The sequence below is a fragment of the Phascolarctos cinereus genome, unplaced genomic scaffold (genome assembly GCF_003287225.1).
Source record: "Phascolarctos cinereus isolate Bilbo 61053 unplaced genomic scaffold, phaCin_HiC Scaffold_5;HRSCAF=322, whole genome shotgun sequence".
Lineage (NCBI taxonomy): Eukaryota > Metazoa > Chordata > Mammalia > Diprotodontia > Phascolarctidae > Phascolarctos > Phascolarctos cinereus.
The window spans coordinates 232,902,353-232,930,063 of NW_027555958.1; the positions used below are offsets into that span (position 1 = coordinate 232,902,353).

The 27,711-nt window shown below is 42.5% G+C and overlaps 1 long non-coding RNA gene across 2 annotated transcripts in view; it reads left to right on the forward strand.

The window, feature by feature from the left end:
• LOC110217291 (uncharacterized) overlaps positions 1-27,711 on the forward strand; it is a 71,372-nt gene that overhangs the window by 33,445 nt on the left and 10,216 nt on the right. The window contains exon 2 of one of the 2 annotated variants that reach the window (XR_013487024.1): positions 11,962-12,092. This is a non-coding gene — a long non-coding RNA (uncharacterized LOC110217291). Of the gene's footprint in view, positions 1-11,961; positions 12,093-24,683; positions 24,868-27,711 lie in introns of those variants that run through there. The other variant, XR_013487025.1, reaches the window with a different exon arrangement.

Here is a 27,711-nt window from a genome sequence, read left to right on the forward strand (position 1 = left end):
TTATGGTAAATACCACTTGTCGGAAACAACCAGGCAAACTGAGAGCTGTCAGCCCTTGGCTGAGTGATGGAAAAGAGGGGAGAGCTGTGTTCGGGAACTGGTGAGGGACAACGATTTGGGGGGCATGTTGGAAGTGTAAATGGATGCCAGAGGCATCTGGGCAGAATCCAGCTTGGACCTGGAGAAGGAAGAGATTCCTACTAGGGAACCCTACAGGTAGGGATCTCAGAACCTCTGCCCACTGCCCCATGGGGTAGCACCTAAGAGAGAATGTGGGAATGCTCCTAAGGCAAATTCTGAGCCTTTCCTTGAGGGAACAAGCCAGAGACAAGAACTCTGCCTGCTCGGTTCTCTTGAACACCCTGGAACACTAAGAAAAAAATGCTCATTCCAGGTATCAGTTGTTTGCCTCATCCTCCCGACACAAACACCCTCCTTCCATAACACCAGTAACGTCTATTGATCCGATGGAATGTCCTATACTTATAGGGAGTTGTTTGAATGTGTGATGGGAGAAGCTTACTTCCTTGTTACTGCTGTTACAAGCTCTCACAAACACACAGAGGTTCATCAGGATGAGAACCTCCATATACAGTTATCTACAGTAGGCACATGGGTACCTGTTTTATATATTCCTTTTTTCCCCCTTTTTGCCTCTTCCTTTTCTCTCTCCTCCTCTCCTCTCTTTCTTTTCTTTCCTTCCTCTTTCTCTTCTTTTCCTTCCTTCTTTCCTCCCTTTCTCTGTTCCTTCCTCCCTTCCTCCTTTATTCTCTTCCTTCCTTTTTTCCTTCCTCCTTTCCTCTGTTCCTTCCTCCTTCCCTCTCTTCCTTCTTCCCTCCCTCCCTTCCTCCCTCCCTCCCTCCCTTCCTTCTTTCCTTCCTTCTTCCTTCCATCCTTTCTTCCTTCCTCTCTCCCTTCCTCCATTCCTTTCTTTTTCTTTCCCTGCTTTGGACTTTGGTACTTCCATAACCGAGGTGAGGGCAACTTGCAAAATCCGTTTGTCCAGTAATATAATGAAGTGGAAATGCTCAGCTTACTCTTTCTAAAACTATTTTGGTAGATGAGGGAAGGGAGTGGGGCCGGGGTAGGTCTTGGCAAAGAGCCTATGGCTAAGAACCTTGGCACAAACGTTATGGATGGATGCATTGGGATTACTCGAGGAAAGGATGTCAGGCAATAATTTGGCCCTCTCCCTAGATTTAGAAGCAGTGTGGTGCCATGGCAAAGAGTCAGTGAAGAGTCAGAAGAGAAGGCTTTATCACTTGCTTGCTAGACCTCTTAACTCTACTGAGTCCCAGGCTCATCATCTGTAAAATGAGGATAAACATTCTTGCCCTTCTTGCCTCTCAGGGCTGTTTCAAGGATCAAAATTTTTCCTCAATAAAATGAGGTGGTTGTATTAGTTGGCCTCTGAGGTGCCTTCCAGCTTCAGAGCTACAAGTCTATTATATCAGCAAACATATATGAAAGTGCATTAGAACTTACAAATTCTAGAGCCCTATATCAGGGGTGTGAAACCTGTGGCCTCAAGGCCATGTCCCTCTAGGTCCTCAAGTTCAGCCCTTTGACTGAATCCAGAGGATTTGTTCTCTAAGACTTGGACTCAGTCAAAAGGCCAAACCCAAGAACCTAGAAGGCCACATGTGGCCTTGAGGCTGAAGGTTCCCCACCCCTGCCTATGCATTTGTAAGGGTGATCATTATTATCCTGATCTCCTTTTTCATCTTTTTTTTTTTTGGAGTTGAGATAGAAATGATCCTGGGACAAGTCACTATCCTGCTAGTATTCTTTTGTATTCAGCATTATTTATTAATAAATAAAGAACACATTGTAGTTTCTATTTAGTGTAAGGCCATGAAATTTGGATATTAGGGGGAAAATTGAAACTTAAGCAAAAAATCCTACCAGTCTTTGGATAGTGAAGGTGATAGTGGGGAGGATTAGTTAGACTAGCTGATCCTGGTAAGAAATAGGAACTACCTGTATGCCAATTTAATAGGTAGCTGGCAAGGTCAGGGAGGGGATAGGGAAGCACCAAGAATCTTTTTGGCCCAATCCAGGATATTGGGGGGGGCACAGGGGCTTTCCTTCCTCCTTTGGGGAGACCAGCTTCTTGTCTCTGCTGCTTCGGGAGGGAGGCTGGGGAGGAGAAGTGGGGGTGATACGGGCAGCAGGCCTCTCCCCAGAGCCTGCACTCCACAGTTCCGCCTGAGACTTTTCTCCCGTTCCCTCGGCCGCAGCTTCACGGGGTGTCGGTCTCAGCCTATCACCTGGCTCCCCCAGTCGAGCAGATTGTTAACTTATGCTGACACTGGCGGGGGGAGCCGCTCCCAGGCTGATACCTCATGGCAGCAACACTTGCACAAATCTTTAATTGTTTAGTTTAAAGACTTGTGTTTTGACCGCGAGGGGATTTTGGCTGGAGCTCAAGAAGTGATAATGATATTTCGCTGCCAAGACGTCTCCTTGGCTCTCTGTGTGTTAATGTGCACTTTCAAGAAGCTCCAATTAACTGCATCAGCTCTCACTGAGAAGAGAAAGGAGAGAGGAGGGAGAGAGAATAAAAGAAGATGAGAGAAAGAGAGAGAGAGAGAGAGAGAGAGAGAGAGAGAGAGAGAGAGAGAGAGAGAGAGAGAGAGAGAGAGAGAGAGGAGGGGAAGAGAGCCTTCAGTCTTTTTTCCCCCGCTTTCCTTTTCCGTCTTTCTTCCTTCTCTCCCTCCTTCCTTCCTTTTTCTTTCTCTTTCCTTTCCTCTCTCCTTGCCTCCCTCCCTTCTATCTTTCCTTCCTTCCTTCTTTAGTTCCTAAGAGAGGAAGATGATTCTTAAATGACTTGGTCACCTTTGTGCCTTTGGAATGAGGAGACCCAGGAACCAGGATGCTTAAGGAGAGGGTTTGGACTCTCTCTCGGAGCACTACAATCTCTTGTCTGATAGAAAACTCATCCGGGAGACTTTCTATATGTGCCCTTTGGTGTTCTTAGTGAATGAACCCCCTCCCCCAACCACACCTTGCCCACCAGCATTCCTAGTAGGAAGACGGATACCCTAACATCTCTAGACTAACCTTCACCTTCACTCTGGCTACATTTACCCCAAAGCCAGATTTTACTTTTACCTTCATTTTGTCCCCACCAACCCACTTCTTAGAATGTGAGCTTCTTGAGAGTTGGGACTACTCTGTATCTTTGTTTCCCTGGGACTCAACACAGTGTTTGGCATATATTAATATAATAATTAGGTCCCTACTTGTTTGTTGATTAGTCACAGCTCTCGGCTCTATCCTTGACCGAAATTCTATCTCCACCCTCACCTTTAACTTTATCCCCATCCTCAATCTCTCTCCACTTTCTCTACTGTTTCACCCCTAACTGTATCAGTACTATCATCTACAACACCTCTAATTTCTACCCCAATTATGAATCTATCATAACTCATCCAACCCTATTCCTACCTTTACTCACCCTAATTCTATGCTTACTCTCACTTTCAATCCTAAACCTATCATATTCACACTCTCAACCACTAACCCAATCCCTCAGTCCCAAACTTAACCTTATCTCTACCTCTACCTTCATTTACCAATCCTAATATCCCTTGCTTCCTTCAGATAAAATCTGATGCTCTCTTGTGAATTTAGTACCTTGTCAGTCACGTCCCTAGTAAAAGGAAATCAGTTTCTGAACTTGTCTGGCTGCGCTGTCCCCCATACCTATGCATATCTAGGATGACAGGTACACATATATGCACATGTGTTAGCACACACATACATCCTGGCACAGGCTAAATAAAGCCCAATTCTTTTGCCTTTTTGGCCAGATTAGTGGCAAAGGTTGGCTTCCTTCAGGGCTTTCTTGGGGATGGAGTGGAATAAAAAAAGCCCCTCCAGGGGGGTGGGTGGAAGATGTGGAGAGAAGGGGGCAGCTGGATAATGGTAGGGCTGCAAAGACGGTAGAAGATGGGGACGGAACACTAAGAATCCACTTTCCCCCACCCCCTCTTTTCTCTCTCCCCTGCCTTGTCCCCTTCAGCCCTGGGAGAGAGGGTCAACTCCCCAATGGCTCATGTTACAAGAACTTGAAGACAGGAAGATTTAGAGAGGGAGATGCCATACCACTACAGTGCGCTGTTTGTCTGCCTTTGAAACCAGAGGCTGTGAGGGATGGGGGGTGGGGAAAAGGCAGAAGGCAGAAAGACACTTCTGTGAATTATCGCTTCTCTTGGGTTCAGGCTTTCAAGATTTGGAACGACCACCCTCCCCAGCTTTTCCCCCACCCCCAGCTCCTGTTTCTCCAGGTGCTGCGGTGTTTTCCTACGAGTGAATTCCTTCCCCCTCCTTTCCTTTTTTTTTATGCTTCCGTCCTTGGCAACCTGCCCTCACCAGGATACCTCTGCCACCCTGGGCGCTACTCTGTTGGTTTGAGGCAATTCTCCATCCTTCCCAGGGGTACTAGTGGGGGAAGGGGGAAAGGGAGGGCCGTTGTAATGGGGTGGGAGCTGTGGAAGCAAGGAGAACTGGGGTGTATCAGCAGGTGGAGCAAAGACCACACAGTATTACCTTAGGACTTAACCTCCTCCTCACCCTCCCTTCACCCCAAAGCCCCCAGGGAGCTCCCTATAGAGTGTGTACTCATAGTGACCTCTGCTGGCCCCATGCTGCCTGATTAAGCTAAGTACCTAGCGACTCCAGGGAGTTGCCTGGGGCTTCCTACTCCCCTGAGAAAGTAGGTGGGATGGGGATATCAGAGGGAAATTCCTAGGGGGGAGAGGGGAAAGAAAGATGCTTAAAAAATCAATGGGGCCCTCTGGAAATAGGAAAGTCCCTCTGCTAGGTGCCCCTTGATCTCTTCCTGACTAGACTAAGGTGAGAGGTGATGGAGGCCGGCAAAGGAACTCCAGTCAGGGACCTGCACCAGGTGACCCTCCGCTAAAGGGATGCCGCGTCTCCTCTTTCCCGCTGAACATTGCCCTGGGGTCTGCGGGGGGAGGGGAACCCCTTTCAGCGGCCAGAGCCGGAGGTAGGCGGATTAGAGAGAGGCCAGTTCCGGCTGAAGAATCGCTGGGCACAAAGGATCTCCCTGCGGGCGCGGCCCCTCCAGGAGCAACTCCGAAGACTCAGGCCCGAGGGGAGGGCCGAGCCTCTGGTCTGTGCTTCAGCACCTACATCACCCCGAGATGTGTACCTGATCTCTCTCTGTTTGTGTATGTGTCTCTGTCTCTGTCTCTCTGTCTCTGTCTCTCTTTCTCTGTCATATCCCCGATTCCTATGCGCTCTCTCCCAGTCACCTCGATGGCTGCTCCTCTAATGCACCCCTCACCCCTGTCCCCATCCTCAATCATCTTTCGCTTTCGCTTCCACACCCTCAATTTCCTCACCTCACCCCCCACCCCATCCTTCCTCCAATCTTCATCCCCAATGAACCCCCTACATGAGTCATACCTACTGGAGTGTTTCCACTCTTCAACAGACCCTTTCTCTTTTCTGACCTTATCCCATGCTTGGGCTCCACTTCTGCCAGACAATGGACTCCCCTTTACCTTCAGCCAACCAACCTCCAATCACTGTCTGCGGCCCCACCAATCCCCCACTGGTGACCTGCTTCCTTTCTCCACGCCCCTACCCCCAGTCCACTTAAATTCTTTTGCTTTAATGCTAGGCTGGAGGAGAGTGGGGGAAAAGGGGCAAGAGTCATAGGGTCAGGCTACTTCGGCCTCTAAATTTATGCCTTCTTCCCTACCCTGAAAGCCCAGGTCAAAGGTTAAAAGGCGTGTGTGTGTGTGTGTGTGTGTGTGTGTGTGTGTGTGTGTGTGTGTACACTCACTGGAGGCTGGGGGGAGGAGGCTGAGAATTCAGCTAGAGATAAATCTTCCTAGCACATGTGTGAACCAGACTGAGAACTCCTGCCCCACTCCAGGCCTGGGGGAGCTCAGTAATAGGGAAACAGTTTCTTTTCCTCTGAAATCGTCCATCCTTTATACCTCTTGGCTCTTCAATCCTTTTCCTTAACTCTGGAAGGCCTTGCCTCAACAGTTAGTGAGGCTGACTCTGCTTTCCACCGTGTTTTCCTCCGTGCCAGGCTGGCTCTAATGGGATGGGGGAAGTGGATTGTATTTGGGAAATAACTCGGTGTCTGGTTTGGCAGACTAGCCTTAGGGTATTTGGTTAGATAGAAGGGTGTCTGCCCCACTAGAGATGGGGGAATCTGTATGAAGGAGTAGGTATCCATCTTCCCAGAGAACCAGGGAAGCCCCTAAAGGTCCTAAGAAAAGGTAAACCTTTTAACCATTCAATGGCTGCCACTCTTACCCCTACCCAAGATTTGGTCTGACAGAGAGACTCCCCCTGGTGGATAAAGTGGCAATCCTTGAATTGGTTGGAGAGTCCCCTGAATGGAGGTCATCCAGCTGGAATTTGGTAGGGGGTAGGGGCCAGTAAATGCGTAAGTTAAGGGCTGTGTCCTCTGGGTTTAGAGGAATGTTGGTATGGGTTTGGGGTAGAGGACTTTTCTGGGATGTAAAGAGAGTGTGTATGGGCAGCTTTGTGGGGTTCCTATGTTGGGAATAGTAGAAGGGACCACGTCCAAGGATACTGGGTAGAGTGAGAGTAGGCTAGACTAGAGAGTGTGACAGTCTATGTATATACAGAATGAGGACTGTAATGCTGTGTAGCTGTCTTTGATACCCTTTCTTAATTCTTATTCAATCTGTGAACCTCTGGATCTGGGATCTGAGTCCTGGATGCTCCCATATTCTCCTGGTTTGAGGCAAATATGCTGTCACTTTCTCCATTAAGCCTTTTTGGATCCCACAATGTAGAAGTCATCCCTTCCTCCTCCATATTTCATTGTTCTGTCTTTGACCTCTCCTGGGAACTTATTCTGTTCTAACTTGTACTCAAATAGATTTTTGAGTTCCACAATTTTGAATATGCCCTTCAATGAGGCAGACCGCAATCCGTCCATGCCTGTCCCCCCAAAGTGAAAAGAATGTTGGGCTTGAAATTAGGAAGACCTGACTACTGACCTCCCTGGCCTCCTTGAAGTCCCAATCAAAATCTCATGTTCTACAGGAAGCCTTACTCACCCCTCTTAATTCTGGTGCCTTCCTTCTAATTATTTCCTATTTATCCTGCATATAGCTTGTTTGTATGTAGTTATTTGCATGTTTTCTCCCCCATTAGATTATGAGTTCTTTGAGGGCAAGGACTATATTTTACCTCTTTTTCTATCACTAGTGCTTAATACAATGCCTTGTACATAGTAAGTACTTAATAAATGTTCATTGATTTGCTGACTGAAAATATCATTTATTCAAGTTCTTTTTTGTAGTTCCTTATTAATGTCATGGTTATAACCTGCTCACAGAGAAATAGACATTCTTTTAAAAATTTTTTAAAAAGATTTAGATGTTTTTCCAATTACATGTAAAACAATTTTTAACATTAGGGATTTTTTTTGTAGTTTTGAGTTCCAAGTTTTCTCTCTTCCTCACCTCCCTTCTCATTGAGAAGGTAAGCAATTTGATATAGGTTATACATGTTCAGTCATACAAAATATATTTCCACATTAGTCATGCTGTGAAACACAGATCCCCCCCACTCCCCAAAATAAACATCAAGAAAAAAAAAGCATGCTTCAATATGTACTCAGACTCCATTAATTCTTCCTCTGAAGATGGATAACATTGTTCATCATGAAACTTACAGAATTGTCTTAGATCATTTTATTTCCGAGAATAGCTAAAACATGCACAGTTGATGATTGAACGGTATTGTTGTTACTGTGTATGATATTCTCCTGGTTCTGCTACTTCACTTTGCATCAGTTCATGTAAACTTTTCCAGGATTTTCTCTAAGCATCCTGCTCATCTAAATAGGCTTCCTACATTTACTTGATTTTTCTTATATACCGTGGATGCTTAAGCCAAACTCTTCCGAATGTGTGAAAAAGCATTTATTAAGTGTCTATTTTGTGGCAAGCATTATACTAAACATCGAGGATACAGATAGGATAGCAAAGAGTTTCCCTGCTCTCAAAGAGCTTCCATTCTGACGGGAAGAACAATACACGAAAGAAAGTGATGGCCAAAGATGGACATTTTGATCCAGACTCAGTGACAGGATGGTGAGTATCATTGAAACAATGGCAGAGTTCATTTGAACATGGTTCCAGAATTAGAAAGGAAGTAGTAGACCATACACTCCCATAATCTCCAGGGTATGGTCTCAGGTGTGGAGGTAGAAGTTGTGGAGAGGGTAGTCTGAAAGTCAGGAGGCTCTTCATTGTTCCAAGACTTGATACTCACATCTACCACTGCATTCTGAGAGATGGTGAATTTGAATTCTTCCATAGTTGTGAAAGCTATCTCCTCCCTTGCTTCTCTATTTTGTTTATGATATGACATTTATAGTTAATTATTGTTTTTTTTTAACCATTTGGAGTTAATTTAGATATATGGTATGAGATTCTGATCTAAACCTAATTTCTTACAGTTTTTCTGGATTTCTAATTTTCCTAGCAGTTTTTGTCAAATTGCCCAGTAATTGGGGTCTTTGGCTTTATTGAACACAGTGCTTATTTATGTTCATTTGCTTCTCTATGTTGTGTACATATGATCAACTTTTCTATTTTTGCTGTTTTGATGGTTTCTGCTTTGTAGGATTTTTTGAGATCTGGTATTGCTAAACTCCCTACCCATTAAAAAAAAATTCCCTTGAGTTTCTTGACTTTTTGTTCCCCCATGAATTTTGTTATTATATTTTCTGTTTCTGTAATGAAACTCTTTGGTAGTTTGTTAAGCACAGCATTGAATAAGTCAATTCATTTAGATAATATTGTCATTTTCATTAAATTGACATGATCCAACATGAGCAAACTATTCTAGTAGACAGAATATTGAGCTAAGGCAGAAAGATCTGAGTTTGAATCCTGCCTCAGTCACTTACTGTGTGACACTTGGCAAATCACTTAGCTTCTTCTTAACTTCAGAAGTCAGTTTCCTCAATTGTAAAATGAGGGCGCTAAACTCGATGGCATCTGAGGTACCCAAGGAAGCCAGGGAGGCACAGAGGAGCAGGGAGAGTATTGCAGGCCTGGAGGACGTCCGGAGCAAATACATGGACCTGAGAGATGGAGTGTTTTATGTGAGGAACAGCAATGAGGCTAGTGTCCCTGGATCCAAGAGCACATAGCAGGGAATGATGTAGAAGAAAACTGGAAAAGTGGAGGTTTGCTAGGGGGAAGATTAGATTGTAAGGGGCTTTGAATGCTAAACAGAAGATTTTGTCTTTGATCCTGGAAATAATAGGAAGCCCCTGGAGTTTATTGAACTAGGGGGTGGCATTAGGAAAATCACTTTGGCCAGTGAATAGAGGATGGATTGGAGTAGGGAGAGATTTGAGGCAGGCAGACCCTGCTATTGCAGGCTATTGCAATAGTTAAGCATGAGTTTATATGGCCTGCCCCAGGATGGTGCCAGCATCAAAGGAGAGAATGGGGCATATTGAATGGAAGGTTGCAAAGGTGAAATTGACAGGTGTTGGCAACAGATTAAATATGGGGTGTGAGAGATATTGAGGAATCCAGGAAGACTCTTACATTTCAAGCCTGGGAGACTGGATGGTGGTGGTGCCCTTCACAATAATAAGGAAGTTAGGAGGGAGGATGAGTTATGGGGAGAGATAATAGATTCAATTTTGGTCATGTTGAGTTTAATATTTGACATATTTGAAAGGCAGGTAGAGATGCAAGATTGGAGGTTGGCAGAGAGGCTACAGCAGGAGAGGTAGAATTGGGACTCATAAACATTAAGATGGTGATTAAATCCATGGGAGGCCAATTAAATCACCAAGTGAAGTCATATAGAGGGAGAAGAGGACAGAGTCCTGAGATTAATAGACAACAGTCCAACAAAGGAGCTTGCGAAGGAGTGTTCAGATAGATAGGAGGAGAATTAGGAGAGAGTGGTATCTCAAAAATCTAGAGAGAAAAGAGTATCAAGAAGACGGTCCCATGGAAGGGCAGCTAGGTGGTGTTGTGGGTAAAGTGTGGTTGAGTTCAAATTTGACTTGAGACACAAGCTGTGTGATCCTGGGCAAGTCATCTAACCTTAGTTTGCGTCAGTTTCCTCTTCTGTAAAGTGAGGTTAATAATAGCACCCAGCTCCCAGGGTTGTTATGAGGATCAAATGAGATAATAATTGTAAAGCAATTAACACAATGCCTGGCATATGTTGTTGTCCAGTCGTTTCAGTAATGGCAAACTCTTCATGACCCCATTTGGAACTTTCTTGGCAAAGATACCGGAGTGGTTTGCCATTTCCTTAACCAGCTCGTTTTATAGATGAGGAAACTGAGGCAAACAAGGTTAGGTGACTTCCCCAGGGTTACACAGCTGGTAAGTATCTGGGGCTGGATTTGATCTCGGGTCCTCTGGACTCTGGGCCCAGCAGTATCCACTGTGCCACCTAGCTGTCCTTAGCATATAGCAAGTACTGTATAAAGTTTAGCTATTATTATCAACCATGTCAAAGACTACAGAGAGGTTAAGAACAATGAGGATTGAGAAAAGGCCCTTGAATTCGACAATTTGGAGATCACTGGTAACTTCGGAGAGAATAGTTTTGCTGTAATGATGAGATCAGAAGCCAGATTGTAAGAGGCTAAGAAAAGAGTGAGAAGAAAGTGAAGGCAACTATTATAGATAACCTTCTCAAGGAGTTTAGCTACAAAAAGTAGAAGAGATAGAAGATATGTTGGAGTGGATAGAGTGGAGACGAAAGGACCCAGTAAGGGTATTTTGAGGATAGGGGAGACATGGGCATGTTTGTAGGGATTAGGGAAGGAACAGGGAGAGATTGAGAAATTGAAGATAAATGATAGAGTTGGGAGGACAGAGGGGGCAGTCTGTTGGAGGAAATGAGATAGATTAGGATCATTTGTACAGGTGGAGAGATGAGCCTTGCTGAAGAGTAGAGTCTTCTCTTTGTGTGAAACAGGGATGAAGGAGGAGATGCTGGCAGAAGGCATCTGAGTAATATGATATGAGAAACAGGGGAGAAGAGAAGAAAAAGCTCATGGCAAATGGCCCCAGTTTTTTCTATAAAATATGAGGCAAGGTTCTTGGCTGAGAGGTTGAGGGCTGAGGGAGCCATGGGAGGTTTGAGCAGAGATGGAAAGGTTTGAAAGAGCCACTGTGAAGAATGGGATAATGAGTTGATAAATGGGGATATAAAAAGATTGCCTAGCAGCAGTGAAGGCCCATTTGAAGTTGTATAGGAGACCCAGCCAAAAGAGTTGGGTGACTTTTTTCCCCCACCTTTCTTCAGCATGTATGTAAGTGTGAAGATGGAGGATGGTGGGAGTGATCCAAGGCTGAGACTTGGCAGGGTGCAATAGGTGATATGAAAAAGAGACCAGGGACTTAAGAGAAGAGAACAGTGTACAAGCATTCCTCATTTTATTTGTTTTTGTTTTTTTTTTGGCAATTGGGGTTAAGTGACTTGCCCAGGGTCACACAGCTGGTAAGTGTTATGTGTCTGAGGCCGGATTTGAACTCACATCCTCCTGACTCCAAGGCTGGTGCTCTATCCACTGTGCCACTTAGCTGCCCCAGCATTCCTCATTTTATTGCACATTGCAAATATAGGGTTTGCTTGTTAGTTTTTTACAAATTGAAAGTTTGTGACAACCCCATATTGAGCAAGTCTATTGGTGTCATTTTTTCTAACTGCATGTGCTCATATTGTGTTTCTGTGTCACATTTTGGTAATTCTTACAATATTTCAAATTTTTACTTTATTATTATATCTGTTATGGTGACTTATGATTGGTGATCTTTGATGTCACTATTGTAATTGTTTTGGGATGCCACAAATGGTGTCCTTATAAAATGGCAATCTTAATCGATAAATGTGTGTGTTCTGACTGCTCCACCAACCTCTATCTCTCTCTCTCTCTCTTCTCAGGTCTCCCTATTCCATGAGACACAAAAATATGGAAAAATATTACATAATCTTAGTTGATAAAACAGCAGCAGGGTTTGAGAGGACTGGTTCCAGTTTTGAACGAAGTTCTACTCTGGGTAAAATGCTATCAAGTAGGTTTGCATACTGCAAAGAAATCTTTCATAAGAGGAAGAGTAAATCGATGTGGCAAGCTTCATTGTTGTCTCATTTTATGAAATTGCCACATTTACTCTAGCCTTCAACAACCACCACCCTGATCAGTCAGCAGCCATCAACATTGAGACAAGACCCTACAGTAGCTAAAAGATTCCAACTCGATAAAGGCTCAGATGATGGTTAGCATTTTTTAATAGCAAAGAGTTTTTTAATGAAGTGTGTACATTTTTAGGCATAATACTATTGCATACTTAATAGACTAAGTGTAATGTAAACATAACTTTTATATGCACTGGGAAACAAAAAAAATTCATGTGCTTGTTTTATTACAATATTTGCTTTATCATGGTGGTCTGGAACTGAACCTACAATATCTCTGAGGTATGCCTGTAGAGTTGAACTGGTTCACCAAGGTGTCAAGATGGGGAAAAGGAGAAAGAGTGGGTAGTGTAGAGGTGATATTCAGGAAGAGAACTGAGACTGTCAAGGCATAGGTGGAAACAATATGGAAAAAGAGTATAGTTTGGCAAGGAAAAGCAGAGGGGAAGGTGGAAAGCCAATAGATAAAAGGATTTTGGAATTCTTGAACATGGAGTTGATACATTCATAGGTGATGGCAAGATCAAGGAAATGACCATCTGTGTGTGTGACTGAGATTGCCTAGAGGAATAGGTCATGGGAAGTGAGTAAGTTGAGGAAGTAAGTAGTTAGGGTATTTAATGGAGAGTCATTTTGTATGTTCAAGTCCTCTAGAGTGGGGACAAGAGTTGGAGAGAAGAGAAAATTATGATCCAAGTACTGAATTCCTTGAGGAAGGAATGGGAATGACTTGGATGTCTGTGGATACCAGCTACTAGTATTTTGACTGGGTAGTAGATATGAGTCGCCTGAACCTCAGAGGAGGAAAGATTACTGAGTGACAGAAATAGAGAGAGAAGCTAGAAGCAGCATTTGGAAACAAGAAGTATTCCAACTCACCTTGCCTTTAGCCAAGAGGAATGAGTGAAATTGCAGTCAGTCTTGGAAAGGTGTCCATTGGGGCGGAGAGGGGTGAGGGAGGGAGCCGGGTCTCAGTGATTCCTAGAAGATGGAAAGAGTGGTAGAGGAAAAGATTTAGAATGAAGGCAAATTTGTTGCCTATGGAATAGGCATTTCAGAGGGCACAGTGGAAAGGGTGGGTATTGAGGGGGAGGGGAATAAGGAATCAGGTGGTGAGGGGTGGGAAATAAGGTTTGGACGATGATCTACCAGGGTTCAGAATCACGGGGATGTGGCACACTTCATTGTTATCATGTTTTGTGACATTGCCACACCCACTCCAGCCTTCAACAACCACCACCCTGTATGTTCATCACTAAATATGGAAGGTGCCACTTTTCCTCCCAGAGGAGGCTGGAGATCAGGCAAGAGATGGAAAGCACCCAGTCAGATGGGAGGCCTTGTTTCACTTCATCACTTCCTAATGAAGGCTGGAGATTAGGGAGGAGACCATAGAAGATCTGTAGGGGACAGAAAACCAGAGGAGACAGTGGAATATCCAATTTTGAACCTGCACAGCAGGAGATGAAAAAGGACTCCCTTTTTTTTTTTTATTATTATCTTTTTTTGGCTAGGCAATGAGTTTAAGTGACTTGCCCAGGGTCACACAGCTAGTAAGTATTTCCCCTTCCTTTTCCCTCAAGGCAGGAGGTAGAAGTCTAGCATGCCTGAAGAAGTCATGTTGGTCCTGATGCAAGTCAGCTCAGCTACTTGCTCCCTTCCCTGAGAGGACATGCACAGCAGGAGACGGAAGGCCTGTAGTTAGAGGGAGGTTCCTTCCTTTCCTTGTTTGTCATAATCTAGACAATGGGAATTCATCCACTTGATTTTTTCCAGGTTGGATGAGTAGGCCAAACTCTTTAGAGTAGTTAATCAACCCCATCTGGAAGGTTTTACAATGTTGTAAGGTCACATGCAAAAAGGAGGATCTGAAGGGCCTCACTGTATATACAAAGGGAACCCTTCTTCAACTTGAATATTACTCCATGACCACAGTAAACACCTTTGGTGAGCATATGTCCCTTTGTCATATGTCTCGCCTGATATGAATGATCAAAGGATGATCAGATAAGGTTATATCAGGTCTTACAGCTTTCAAGGAACATTATAATGTACATGCAAGGGAACACCTTGTTGGAAGACAACCTTAATGTGCATTTTTCTCTACTGAATCAAAAAGATTTTTTAAAGTAGAATATAGTGAATGAATCAACACGTGAAAAAGTTAGCAAGCACCTAGTGTGCACCAAGTACTGCTGGGCACTGGGGACATACAAATATGAAAGTAAGATAATCTCTGACCTCAAAGCCTTACATTTATTTTTTAAATTAATTTATTTTGAATTATCAACAATCACTTCCATAAGCTTTTGAGTTCAAAATTTTTCTCTCCTTCCCTCCTCACCTCCCTCCCCAAGATGGTGGGCAATCTGACATAGGCTATACATATACATTCCTATTAAACACATTTTCACATTAGTGATGTTGTAAGTAAGAATTAGAGCCAATAGGAGGAACCACCAGAAAGAGGAAACAAAGCACAACAGAAGAAAAAAATTAGCAAATAGTATGCTTCCATATGCATTCAAACTCCATAGTTCTTTCTTCTTTGTGGATAACATTTTCCATCATGAGGCCTTTGGAGATGTCTTAGATCCTTGTATTGCTGAGAAGGGCTAAGTCTATCAATATTAGTCATCGCACAAAGTGGCTGTTACTGTGTACAGTGTTCTCTTGGTTCTGCTCACTTCACTCAGCATCAGACCACACAAGTCTTTCCAGGTTTTTCTGAAGTCGACCTGTTCATCATTTCTTATAGCACATTAGTATTCCAAAAGCCTTACATTTAAATAGAGGGATACAACAGATATTGTGGAGTTGGGGATTTTGAGTGTAATGACGGGTCAATGGATTGTAAAGCATTTTTCAGTAGCAACGATAGGAATGATTTTATTGATTTGATTCATTTTGCCAGAAAAAGAGGTGGAAAACAGGGGGTAGGGAGTATGGATTGGAGAAAGCATACATGAGGAGGCAGGGCAGATGCTAAAATTCCTGTGGTGAGGAGGCCTTGGTTTCCTGGCACATGTCTGGATGAGATATGAGGTATGGTCTGGACCAGGCCTGATAGAATAGGTTAGGTGAGTTTTCACTCATTGCTCAGGATAGTTCTACCCTTCAGTGAGATTTTATATCTCTACACCTTTTAGTCCATTGTGTGATGGTGAAAATGTGGTCTGCTGAGGAATATAATTAGTGAAAGCCTATCTGTCTTTTATGGATAATACATCAAGAAAGCCTTAGTGAGTGTGTATATTATTTTAATGATTTTTACATGGATGGGAAGGTAACCATATAGGTTAGCCATTGATGTCCCCCAGTCACCTGTATTTGGTGTATATAAGGTCTAAAGTTTGTTCTACGTCTTTGATATCTTTCCCTCTTTCCTTTATTTAGTGAATTGAAGCCCTCAGCACCCTCATAGTTTTCTTTCTTTAGCGTGGATCTTCTCTGTGTATCCTTGGTCTAATCCATCTGCTTTCCCCATCTTTGTTTTCTTCAGTGCCATTTCTTTATAAGCACATTAAAGACTGTGATGCTACAGTTCATGTGCAGTGAGAATCTCCTCTTTCTCTGATGGTGAAATGTTATTAAAAAATCTTTTCAGATATTTTCCATCTTACAAAAGTTTATTATCCTCCTTTAGATTTCCACTGTGTCCTTGACACGACTTTGATGAGCTGGGCTTCTAGTCAAGCTTTTTTTTTTTTTAACTTTTGGGTGAGGAATCGGGATCAAGTGACTTGCCCAGGGTCACACAGCTACTAAGTATCATGTGTCTGAGACTGGATTTGAACTCAGGTCTTACTGACTACAAGGCCAGAGCTCTACCCACTGTGTCACCTAGGTACCCCTCAAGTTTTCTTTAAACTGGCTTTTCCCTCCATGAAGATGAGATTGCTCCTAATCTTTCTTTATCCTTCTCCATAAGATTGGACAAATAAGTTAATATTCTGAACTGATGTTGCCATCAGCTGCCATACATACATACATACAAATATATATACATATATATGTATGTATGCATATGAAATATTTATATGGTATGTGAAATGTTTACAGGCTAAGAACTGGAAGCGAAAGGACTACCCATCAATTGGGAAATGGTGGAACAATAATGGTATATGAATGTAATGGAATATGCTTGTACCATACAAAGTGATTAAAGGAATAGTTTCAGAGAAACTTGGGAAGACATATAGAGTGAAGTGAGCAGGACCAAGAGGACAATTTATGTAATAACCACAATATTGTAAAAGTAAACCACTTTGAAAGGCTTAAGACCTTTGACCAAAGTGACTAACACATAGTGACCAAAAATGACTCTAGAGGACCAATGATAAAGTTTGCTACCCATCTCCTTATAGAGGGATGATGGATTTAAGTTGCAGAATAAGGCATATATTTTTGAACACAGCCAATTTGGGAATTTGGTTTCCTTGACTATACAGATTCTTTACAAAGATTTTTTTCTTCTTCCTCAATTTTGGAGAGCAGGAATCTAGGGATAGGTTGCCAAAAAAAAAAAAAAAGAGAAGGGTAAGAGGGCCATTGGAATATATTTTTGAAACGAACAGAATCACATACAAATAGGATAGTGATGAAAGTAACAAGTTGAATTTATTATATACTTAAAAAGAAAAGAAAGCTGTATATCAGAGGTGTCAAACTTGTCCCTTAGTGTCTGCAAAACTCCCCAGTGAGGCTGGGACTAGATTAAAATGTAACTGGTTAAATGTTTAACAAAATAAATGAAAATCCAATACAACATAATGTTAATTGAAGATTTTCAAAGTTAGTAGCTGGATTAATTTTTATTTGAGTTTTCACCACTGCTATACATAATAGAGATTCACAGTTTCATGTACAAACCTTTCTTTCCATTCCACTATGTATATGAAGTACGGGTTTTAGTGGACTTTTGTTAAGTTTAGTATTTTTAAAATGGGGGGGAAAGTGTCTACTAAAGAGTTTTTTAGGCCCCTTTGGTCTTCTTGTTATGGAAATTATTTACATTGTTTAAACTTTTGTATGAAAATATTGAAATTGGTGTTGGTAATAAAGAAGAGGTACTATGAAGAACTCAATAAAACACTTCAGTTGAGTGACTTCAAGGCAAAAGTGGAAATAAGTAAAAATGGTGAAGAACACATTGTGAATTATGGATCTGGAATAAGAACTAAAAAAGGCCAAAGACCTTATGGACTACATTGGTAGACTAGACCTCATATCTCTACGTTACAAATACTTTGTCAAAAGAAACAGCTCTGGAGTGGAGCCAAGATGGTGGAGTAAAAACAGTGACTTGCTTGAGCTCTCCCCCAAATCCCTGCAAATACTGCTAAACAAATTCTAGAGTAGCAGAACCCACAAAAAGACAAATTTCCAGCCCAAGACAACTTGGATGGTTGATTGGAAAGGTCTATTGTGCCAGGCTGGGAGAGGAGTGCAGTTCAGCATGGGCCACACAGGCAAAGACCAGGCCTCAGTGAACCTGGAGCAGTCCTCAGGGGATTGAATCAAGGGGAGCTATGGCAGTTTCCGACTTCTCAACCTACAAACTCCAAAGACAACTTAGAAGGTTAGTAGGAAAGGTCTGTTGGACCTGGGTGAGAGAGGAGTTCGGTCTGGCCACAGGCCCAGCACAGCCCCAGTGTGATGTCTGCTTCCAGAGTTCTTGGCCCACAGACGGAGGGAGAATTGAGTGGCTGATCAGAGAAGGATTGCAAGGATCTCTTTGCTGGTGCTGAGGCAGGATTCTCTTGCTTTGCCCATGCTTGGATCTGGGTCACAGTTCTGGGTGGTGGTCCTGGGGTGAGGAGGAACACTGGCATAGTGGAGCTTGTGGTGGTGGTGAAGGGAAAATCCTCTTCACAGTTCTAAGGCAGAAAAGAGTGCTTGTGATCACTCATAGACCAGAGCCCAGGCCGAGAAAGGAGTAAAAACACCTTGATCATACCACCTTAGAAGAACTGAAAATTTACAGGTCCCTAGAAGTATCTCTGAAAACAGCTGCACAAAACCCCCGAAGTTTGGGACAGTACATTCTCCACACCCCTACCTTAACAAATAGTTTAAAACTCAAGTAATTGGCTGGGATCATGAGCAAATAGTGCAAAAAATGTCAGACCATAGTTTCTTACTTTGGTGACAGAGATCAAAACATACAACCAGAAGAAGACAACAAAGTCAAAGTTCCTACATCCAAAGCCTCCAAGAATAATACGAATCAGTCCCAGGCCATGGAAAAGCTCAAAAAGGATTTTGAGAAACAAGTAAGAGAAGTAGAGGAAAAACTGGGAAGAGAAATGAGAGTGATGCAAGAAAATCATGAAAAACAAGTCAACAGCTTGCTAAAGAAGACCCCAAAAAATACTGAAGAGAAAAAGAAACAGATTACTAGACATGGCAAGCACCAAATGGATGAAAGTTATTGTATAACTGTCTTGGTAGTGGATCATGTTATATATCCTGTCCAGCCATCTAACATGAAACCAAGACTTACCTGAGCATCTTGCCATCTGCCTTATCCACAGGATACTATTCTCTGCTCCTATTCTCCAAACTTCCTCTCCCTCCCCACTCCCCTTCACACCCTTTGCATTTTTTTGCTCTGATAATAGTAATCAAAATAATCCTCCATTGCTACTGGAAAAGATGGGGAATAATGTCTTATGGCTCTGCTCATAAACTGGGAGACTCTTCAGACTAAAACTCCCTTCCATGACCACTACTTCTCCCGCACCCCAAGATATGTTGTTAAAATTTGAACTTCTTGAAGACAGGGGCTGCCTTAATATTGTGGTATGAGCAGCACCTAGCAAAGTGCATGACACAAATTAGGTACTTAATACATGCCTTTTGTTCATTCTTTTATTAACTAATTCATTCATTCAATAATTCATTCCTTCATTCTATTTTAAGACAGGGAACACTTCATTACTGATGTGGGAGTCATTCTTGAATCAGCTATGTACAGTCAGATCCCTGACTTGTAAGAACAAAGATAAAAATTAGTAGAAAGCTATAAGAAAGAATAAAAATGAGAAAAAGATATGGCATGCTATTAAAATAACTCTAGCATGACCTATTTAAACAAGTTATTGGTGCTGAAAATGGGATATGGACAGAAGAAATGACATAGGAATTTTAACATATTTATTTGTGTACATGCCTTCCTCCTGCTGGAATATAACCTCCTTAAAAGGAGGGATTGTAAGAGCATAGAGTTAGAGCTGGAAGGGACCTCAGACGCCATCTAGTCTAACCTCTCTCATTTTACAGAAGAGGAAACTGAGGCCCAGGGAGGTTAAGGGATTTGTCCATGGTTGCATAGGTAGCATCAGGGGTGGGATTTAAATATAGGTTTTCTGATTCCAGAGCTAGTCTTCTTTCCCCAATATACCATGTTGTTTTTGTAGTTATCTTTGGATTTCCTACTATCAAGGGACTATTCACTTCTACCAGTTGCCAACCAACAGCCACATAAGGCAGTCTAGCCAGTTTAGCTGAAGCAGCAAGGAGCCATGAGGGAGCTTTAGGAGGTAACAAGTGCCAGGCTAGTCAGACCACCACCACCACTTTGCCCACCATCTCTCATTAGACCCCTGAGAATCTTTCAGCTGGAGACAGTGTGGGACCCTGAATGCTAGAGCCCCAGGAATGGCAATCCTTCCAGCCCAGCCCCCTCGGTCATCACCCTGGGAAGCAGCCCTGTGGAGATGCAGCCTGTCCACTGCTTCTGAAGGTGCTGCAATCACAGCTACTGAAGATCCAGGAAAGAAAGCTCTTGTCAACAAAGTCCTTGGCACTGTCAGATGGTTCACTTTCAGAAACTGATTCGTTTTTATCAGTGGAAATAATAATAATAATAATACTAGCTAACATTTTCTATAGCAGTACTACATGCCAGGCACTGTGCTTTACAAATATCTCATTTGGTCCTCACAACAACTTTGGAATTTAGATGCTATTATTATCCCCATTTTAGAGATGAAGAAATTGAGACAAACAGAAGTAAAGTGACTTGCATAGGGTCACTCAGCTAGTAAGTATCTGGGGCTAGATTTGAATTGACTCAGACCCGGCGTTCTATCCATTGCCCTACATAGCTGAAATAACTTAAAGAAGATGCACTATCATATGCTTATCCACTGTACCCTAAGAACCTTTCCATTTGACTTGTAGCTGAAACCTTTATGTGTTGTTTCTCCTATTAGAAAGTGGGTTCCTTGAGAGCAGGAACTGTCTTTTTTACATTCTTAAAAAATTTTTTTCCACGTAATAGTATTTTTTCCAATTACATATAAAGATGGTTTTCAACATTCACTTTTATAAGATTTTGTGTCCCACATTTTTTCTGTCTCCTTTCCCTCCCTCCTCCCACAACGGCATGAAATCCGATATAGGCTACACGTGTACAATCATATTAAACGTATTTCCACATTAGTCATGTGAAAGAACAAATGGGAAAACCACAAAAAAAAAATATTACTCTTTGATCTGTATTCAGACTCCATAGTTCTTTCTCTGGATGTGGATAGCATTTTCCATCATGAGCCTTTCAGAATTGTCTTGGATCATCCTTTGCTGAGAAGAGCTAAGTCTATCAAACTAAGTCATCACACAATGTAGCTGTTACTATGTACAATGTCCTCCTGGTTCTGCTCACTTCATTCAGGATCAGTTCATGTAAGTCTTTCCAGGTTTTTCTGAAATCCGCTGAGCAGGAACTATCTTAAAATTTTCTTGTTATATCCCCAGCCTTAGCGCAGTGCTTTGCAGATTAAAAGTACTTAATATTTTTTTTTCATTCATTCACTATCTAATCAAATGTACTGCTCATAGTTGGTTGAACCGAATTGAAGCTTTTGGGAAAGTGTTTTAGGCTCTGGACTGATCTGAACCTAGGTCGGCTACCCTAACCCTCCACAGTAATCCACCTTGGTGTTTCGTTCTTTCTTGGCAGAGGATAGGGTATAGGGGTCTCAAGGGTTTCTACAAGTATCAGGAATTGATATTACCATCTTTGTCCAAATCCCCAAGGGGTCCAGGTCCAAGGAGGGGAAGGCCACTTTCAGAGAACTTCCTAATTTTAAATTATTTGTTCCTATGTTCCCAAGTGTCTTTTGGATACATTGACTGTTGGCCCATATTTCCCAAATGTTGGAGGCATTCACTAAGTGATCAAGCATTCATTCAGGGCTATGTGACAGGAAGGATCAAGAAAATGCAATCCCTCATTTTTTCTTCCTTCCTTCCTTCCTTCCTTCCTAACAATACGTACTTGTTACAATAATGGAAAGAACATAAAGCAATCAAAACTTTATATTGAGAAATTATAAAGAACAAGCTTTCCTGCAAAGAAAAGATATGGAAGGACACCTCCCCCTTCTGCTTTACGGAGAGTGGAAATCCACAGATGTGTATGGTTGAATATAATGTCAGATTCCCTCATTTTTGGAGAGACTGAGCAAGCTCTTTTCACTCTAGCCCCATCCCAAAAGTTGGCGAAAAGGGCATTTGGACTACTGGAAATGTCCCTAGAATGGATTAGGTCATAGAGACATCAAACCAGGACCCTCAGATTACCTGGGGTTGCTTAAAATTTGTGATCATAGTTTAGGAACTAGAAATGACCTTAGGGAGGAGCCCGGCTAGCAATAATTCCTAATGCTGCCCAAACCGGATTAAAATGTAACTGGGAAATATTTAACAAAATAAAAATACAACAGAACATAAATTACGTTATTATAGGGTATTCTAAATCAGTGTGCAGATGTAGGAATTCTCATATACCATTCAATGGTCCCCTTTCTATTTGGATTTGACATCACTGATCTACTCTAACCTCCTCAATCTGCAGATGGAGCAACTGAAGCAAGGCAGAAGAGTCAGGATTGGAACCCAGGTGCTCTGATTCCAGACTCAGCTACCTTTTCACTATGCATAGATTATTCAGCTTTCATTTCCTTTTTCATCTAAATATATAAGTAGATGAACAAGTCTTCATGAAAAGAAATAAAAATTTAGATAGCCAAATAAATCAATGATATAAACACAAATGCAATTTGAATGGGAAGCCACAGTGTCTCTTAACATCAGCTTCTTCATCAGTAAAATGAAGATAATGATACCTATTTCCCTCGTGCTGCTGTGATGGATTAGCAGCTGCAAAAAAGGAGACCCTGTCCTGCTGGTCCTGCTGGCTCTGGTCTTGGAGCAGAGTAAGGCCGGGTGGATACTGGGAAGCTCGCCTTGCCAATGAAACTGGGCGTGTAGGGAGTGGGAGCATAAGGGGACAAAAGGGGAGTCATAGATTTGGTCAAGGAAGGGATACTGGGAGGAGGGCAAGGCCCCTGGGGGCCCCAGAAGGGAAAGGAAAGGGGAACAAGTATTTTTTAAGCACCTACTATGTGCTAGGCACTGTACTAAGTGCTTTGAAAATATTAGTAACTTGCTCAAAGCTGCAATAGGCACTGCCCAGGACACAAACTTAGAGCTAGGGCTCTTTTCATCAGAGCAAGCCTCTTAGTTTCACCTGTGGTGTCTCTCTTCCTCCTCCTTCTCCTCCTCCTCTCCTCCTCCTCCTCCTCCTCCTCCTCCTCCTCCTCCTCCTCCCCTTCCCCCTTGGTGTAATTTTCATTGGTGACCAGTTGCTTTTTAAAGTCAGGTATAATCGAATGAAAAAGCTCTGGATTTGGAGTTGGGGCAACTGCGTTTATCCAAGTGGATCCAAACACAGTTGCCCCAACTCCGCCCTGCCACTTTCTATGTGTAACTTTGGGCATGGTCACTTAATCTCTCTCTGCCTCAGTTTCCTCAACTGTAAAATGGGAATAATAACAGCACTTATTTCACAAGGTTGTTGCAAGGATTAAATGAGAAAATATTTGCTAAGCGCTTAGCATAGTGCCTGATGCATAGTAGATGTTATATAAATGCTAGATATCATTATTATCTCCTACTGTTATTGTGAGTTTCAAATTAGATAACAAACATTAAATTTATAAAGCACAAGGCTATATACAATGTATGGTGACCCCTAAAATCTCTTCCAGGTCTGACATTCTATTTTCCAAGATTTGACATCCTATGTTCTAAGGAACTATTGGGTCCTGGCAGTCTATGTCATGTATCCTAACATTCTGTGTTTTGAGGTCCCTCTGAACTCCAGTATTCTATGGTCTATGACCCCATGGCTCCATAACCTCATTATGCCAGAGTGAGATATGAGAGTAGAGAAGAAGTTACAAATTGGTGATTATTCCAGGTACAAGAAGACAGGGAGCACTCATGGGGTGACTGAGGGCCCAGAATTCTGGGTCAGGGCAAGGTGAGTGACTGGGCTGTGTAGGCATCCAAACCATAAGTGGGGGAGAGGTCAGGAGAGGAGCCAAAACAGCTACTTCATGTTTTGTAACTGGGTAACTTTCTCTGTTCTTTATCTGTCATCTTATTTGGTATACACTTATAGTTCTTCTCTAACCTATTACTAAACCAGTTTAGAAAAAATGTCCATACTTAATTCATCAACATCATAAACTACAATTTTTCACAGTCTTCTGGGTATTTCTTCTTCCTCCCACATCAAAGATGAAGAAATTAATGCTAATTAATGTTAAATGACTCATCTAAGGTCTTAGAAACAGTGATAGAGCTCCTGGAACTGATCCATGGAAATATTAGGTTGAGGGCAAGATGGAGGTGAGATCGATGGGGTTGGGAGGGAAATTGTTGCTTTTGTTGTTTGACTCTTAGTGATCCCATTTGGGGTTTTCTTGCAGAGATACTGGAATGGTTTTCCATTTCCTTCTCCAGCTCATTTTACAGATGAGGAAACTGAGGTAAACAGGGTTAAGTGACTTGCCCAAAGTCACACAGCTGGTAAATGTCTGAAGCTGGATTTGAATTCAGGTCTTCCTGACTCCAGACCTGGCACTCTGTCCAATTATAGAGCGCCCAGCATCACTTTAGGTCTTGTGGGAGATAAAGAACTAAGAGACATAGTCTTTGCCCTCCAAGTGGTCACCATGTAGGTGAGATCATAGATTAGAAATGGAATCTTTAGATTTAGAATCATTTGGACAGAATCTTTAGAACTGCAATGATTTAGGAGCATTCAGAGCAACATCCCTTTTCATGCTCATTTTCTTTCATTTAGCACAGTGAACAGAGTAGGCACTTAATAAATGCTAATTGACTAGTTGACTGAATGATAGAGGAGGAAACCAAGGCTCAGGAAGATTAAGTTTGACCTGCCACTTACTTGCCCTATAACTTTGAATGTCAGTCATTGACTGTCTGAGCCTGTTTTCCTCACCTGTAAAATGGTATGCCCTGTCTAGCTCACTGTAACTATCTCACACTGTCCTTGTGAGGTCACACAGGTGACAAGTGGCAGAGGCAAGGATGTGAACCCCAGCTCCTCTGACTCCAAATGCAGTGTGCTCTTTTTATTACCCCAACAGGTGGCATATATACACCCGCTTCCCTTTAAGCAGCATCCGATCAGTGCTGAGTGAGCAGTACAGACTATTGTGATGTGGCAGTTGAGAGGATAGAGGGCTGAGGTGGTCAGGGACAGCTACAGGGAAGAGCTAATCATTCATCCTAGCCAAGCCTGGAAAGATGAGTAGGATTTGGAAACAGGTAAGGGAGCCAAGGGTGGGGTAGAAGCTGCCTTAACCTTTCTCCAGATTCCCTCTCCCATTCTCACCTCTGGCTTCTTTCCCTTACTCCTCAACTCTACCTCCGTGGAGGAGGAACCATGCCAGAAAAGGGAGAGGCATTTAATCCCAGCTTCCTGCTACCTGAGCAATAGGAAACTGATGCTGACAAAAAACAAGCAGGGCTCACAGGTCCTCTCTGTCTGGTTGCATCCCTCCCCTTTGTCCATACTGACTGGTTCTTTAGGACCTAAAGTAATTGATGGTCCCTGGAACCTGTCCTGGGGCAAATGGCAAGGGGCATTCCATAACTCCATGACCACTGGTCTTAGGAGAGTCTCTAAGGGGAAACATATGCCTCCTTCCACTCCAGTCCAAGAGCTCTAAGATAGAGAGACCAAGAGGTAGAAACTAAGAGACTGAGGCACAAAAGGAAAGGAAAATAAAAGTGAGTGAAGGGGAGAGGGAATAAACATTTGTTAAGGGTCTACCATGTGCCAGGCACTGTGCTAAGTGTTTTACAGATATTCTCATTTGGAATAAAGAAATGTAAAGAGACAGAAAATAGATGGATGATAATACAAGATACAAGTTAGTAAGAGAAAGAAATAGATCTAGGAGGAATGGTCTGAAAAAGGGGAGAGGGAGAGGAAATCTCTGTGAGGAAAAAAAAATGAATGAAATTTAGCATGTACTATGTAATGTCCAGCATTGGGAATACAGATAGAACACTGGGGCTGTTCCTGCTCTCAAGGAGTTCACAGTTTAATTTTCACTTCCTGTCTTCTGATTATTTCTACTACTTCCTGTATTACAGATGAGGAAACTAATGCTAACTAAAGTCAGATGACTTGTCCACGGTGGCACAGTGTAAGAGCTCCATGGAGATGTTAGGTGAGAGTAGGATGGAGGTGGGTCTGAAAGGATGGGGGGGAAAGGAAGAAAGAAAGAAGAAAGAAAGGAAGATGGGAAGGAAGGAAAGATGGAGGGAAGAAAGGAAGGAGGGAAAGAAGGGAAGGGAGGAAAAAGGGAAGGAAGAAATAGAAGAAGGAAGGAGGGAAGAAGAAAAGAAGGAAAGGACTTTTTTGATTCCTGATTTTGGATAACTACCAAAATGCTTCCCTCATTACTTGTCCCCTTTCCTCTCCAATTGCCACCACCATTTTGGGCGTGTTCCCAGCAACCTATTTTCGATCTCTCTTTGACCTACCCAGGCTACAGAAGTGTATTTTCTAGGGGTTATTTTGTAAGGGAATAGATGACATACAAATTTAGAAATAACACGAGAGTAGGGTAATTAGGAGTCTAGAGAAAAGAAAACTACCTAGTTTCATACTCAAGGCATGTAAGCCTCCTTGTTGTTCTATCTAGGGACGGTTGTACAGGCCTAGATTGACCCATGAGCCTCCCTGTCTCTGGGGAAACAAAGGCATCAAATAAAACAATGCCTACTTTCGAGGAGCTTACATTCTATCAAGGAGACAATATGCACAGGGTTCTTGTGAACTAGTTGTGAGGTACTTAGCACAGTGCCTGGCACACAGTAGGTGCTTAATAAATGCTGTTCTCGCCTTCCCTCACTTTATTATTTTTGGTCATTGTTGTTGTTCTTAGTCTTCCTCCTCAGGCTTACTTAGCTCCAACTTATAGTCTTCTCACAGGGCCATGCCATATTTTTGCTTTCATCTCCGATTATTTATCCTTGCTTTCTGTCTTCCGTATGTGTCTTTCTTTCTTTTCTTTTGCTTTTTTTTTTTTTGCAGTCAGGGTTAAGTGACTTGCCCAGAGTCACACAGCTAGTAAGTGTCAAGTATCTGAGGCCGGATTTGAACTCAGGTCCTCCTGACTCCAAGGCTGCAGCTCTATCCACTGAGCCACCTAGCTGCCCCCATCTTTCAAACATTTAAGTGGCTTCATGAATTCCGTGTACATCCACATTTGTCTCTTAAGACAACTCCCCTTTCTTTTCATCATCAGAATTGTTTCTTTTCTTGTCTTCAGAGTTTCATTCTTGAGAAATTTTTGTCCTGGGGGCAGGTAGGTAGTGCAGTACATGGAGCACCAGCCTTGGAGTCAGGAGGACCTGAGTTCAAATTCGGCCTCAGACATTTACTAGCTGTATGACCCTGGGCAAGTCACTTAACTCCAATTGCCTTGCCCCCCCAAAAAGACATTTTTATCCCCCTTGGGAACCCACTAATCTTTTTTTCTCAACCCTTTGAAATCTAGTCCTTCCAAACCTGGAGGGCATGTTAGGCTATATCTGACTTTCCTCTCCTCTATCAGAAATCCTAACATGAAGTGGTCACTCCCTTCCAAAGCTTTCAAAATTTCTTCCCTAGCCATTAGTTCTTCCTTTTGAGTAAAAGTCATAACCAGAATAGAATTTCCCCTCCCCCCTTATTTGCATCTTTTGAAGGATGAAATTATTATTAAGATAAGTCAAGAATTATTAGCAGTTGTGCTTGGGCAGAAAGCAGATGCTTCTGTAATTGGAATCCCCTCTTACTGCTACTTCCACTTCTCTGAGCCAGGCTTGTGATTTATTTCCTGAATTCCTTATGTATTTCCTTCTTCTGTCCAGGTGGTATGTAGTTTACTCTGATGATAATCTCATTTCTATTTATGTTGCCACTGATTTTCACACAAGTGCATTCCATATCTCCCTTCATTGCTTTCTGCATTTTTTCATATGTCTATATCTTTTTTTTTTTTTTGGTAAGGCAATTGGGATTAAATGACTTGCCCAGAGTCACACAGATAGTAAGTGTTATGTGTGTGAGACCAGATTTGAACTCAGGTTCTCCTGACTCCAGGGCTGGTGCTG